Here is a 2,500-nt window from a genome sequence, read left to right on the forward strand (position 1 = left end):
TAGCCTATAGCATCGCTATTCTGGGGTCGAACGTTCGGCCAACATATAGCCGATCTACAAGCTCACGAGGCGCCACATTGCGATGCGTGGTGACCTTGTAGATCGACTATTTTCACTGAACAAATAGAGGGAAAAGGAGGCAGACTGGGGTATATAAACGGTTTAAGTGGGGAAGTGACCGATTTAGCTGCATGTCAAGGACAGCAATAGACATAAGCTCTCAAGCTTTTCACAGATATGTACTAAATACATATGCATTTCACACTGCCTCACACTGCATTCATACTCGCAAAACTGATCACAACAAAACAACGACGACAAAGCGTTCTATAAAGAGCCATAGATTATTATACAAGCTAACACGGGGTGGATGATGCATGGAGTCCATTGTGCTAACGTACAATCTCCTTTTTGATAGCATTAGAACAATCCCCCTGTGAGCAATCATCATCCCTGTGTATTTGGCCAGAGTCGGTTTCACACGGTTTTCACCCCCCCTCCTCCGTTTTCTCCCGTCGAACCCCGGCTGGTGATTACCATGAGAATCACCGTGGCGATTAATCACGGTGATGTTCCACTCCCAGACGTCATTCAGGCCCTTTTAACCCATTTAGACCTGGGAACGATTCTACAAAATGTCTTCTATAATCATGACAGTTTTCTGTTTCCATGTCAGTGCGGGTTCTCAAACCTTTCCATGCCAAGGAGTGCCAAAATTATCTGTATCTGGCCACCGATCCCCATCTGAAAATATGTTGTTCCAGGGACCTCCAGAAGCAAATATTTGAGTAAAAAACATTCGCTGGGAAAGAATATTATATTCCAAGATTATATTCTTGCGCCGCATTTTCACGATTCATCAAAAATAGCAGATCCACAAGCTCATAGCGTGGCACTCGGTGCCACGCTATGAGCTTGTAGATCTGCTATTTTTCAACAGCTAACATTTAAAATAATGGTTAAAAGTAATGGTGACACATGCGTTCCCGTCCTGAATGTGTTAAAGACATCGGGCCCTCTCCGTGATGTTTATGGGACGGGGAGAGATATGGGCTATACACGCCCCCCCCACCCCCCAGAAGACCCCTGTACAATGTCCCCGTGGGACGCTCATACAGTCATCTCTATACTACTACTGTCCTGGAACGTCCCGAAGACACTCTCAAGACATCTTGACAAGAGTGAGAGCCACCAAAAAATAAATAAAAAATCCCTTGTCGGGCCCAGAGCCAACAGCTGCATCCAATCCCCCATGCAGATGATGACGCTGTTATAACGGACGTTTCACACACACACACACACACACACACACACACACACACACACACACACACACACACATACACACGCGTGTGCGCATGTGCAACTTCTGAATTATTTTAATGTCCTTCTTTGGATGATATGAGTAAATATCGTGCGTGCGTGCGTGCGTGCGTGCGTGCGTGCGTGCGTGCGTGCGTGCGTGCGTGCGTGCGTGCGTGCGTGCGTGCGTGCGTGCGTGTTTTTCATAATACGTAACTGTTCATCAGAGCTCTCTGGCGTGCTTCTATTACAATTAATTCACTGCATGGAGAAAACAAGCAGACAGTTCCTCACTAATGTTGTACTGTTTATTCACGCTCCATTAGGTCCAGGCAATTTGTAAAAGACAATCTATGAAATTATCATCAGCATCATTTCCCGTTATCGAACGAACATGCTCAAAATATGACTGCTTCGGTTGAAACCGCCACACCAAAAGAGGAAGGAACGGAAGGAACGGGAATAGAATCAAAGAAACAGGAAAATGGGGTGAGACTGAGAATTCCACTGCATGAGAGAGAGAGAGAGAGAGAGAGAGAGAGAGAGAGTGAGAAAAAACAAAAGGTTAAGAATTCCGTCCTCCTCGGCTAATGAAAGGGAAGAGCGCGCGCGGGCTTGGAGTGATGCTTGAGTGAAGGTGGTGGGTGTGTGTGGGGGGGTGGAGGGGCTCAGTTTAAAGACCCCCGGGTGAAGCCAATGACATGTTAATAAACAGTTATGGAGAGAGCCCCGGGGTGGGGGTCACGGGGGGTTGGGTGGGGGTGGGGGAGGAGGCGTTGAAGGGTGGTGGCAGTGATAGTGGCAGTGGTGGCAGAGAGGGAGACGAGGAGGAGGTAGAGGGGGGGGGGGGGGGGGACACGGCAAGGATCATGGTAGTCACTGTTTCCTCGCAGGGGAGAAGAAAAGGAGTTAATGACACCCTAGAGCGTCACGCCCTCCCCACTATCACCCCCGTCCGTCCCTCCGCAAGTACGTCCATCCGCCCGTCCGTCCTCCTGACTCGCTCCTCCCTCTCCTTTGTGGTGCGTGAGCGACACACAAGAAGCCGCGCTTCGAGCCGAGGAAGGCCCTCTGCCATCCCACTCGTGACGCCGCGGCAGGGGGGCTTCCGACGCTAAAACAAAAAACAGGAGAAGGAAGGGGGGCGGGGAGGGGAGCATGATAACTGTGATTATTATCACTAAATATAATATGATAC

The sequence above is a fragment of the Electrona antarctica genome, assembly GCF_951216825.1.
Source record: "Electrona antarctica genome assembly, chromosome: 6".
Taxonomy (NCBI): domain Eukaryota; kingdom Metazoa; phylum Chordata; class Actinopteri; order Myctophiformes; family Myctophidae; genus Electrona; species Electrona antarctica.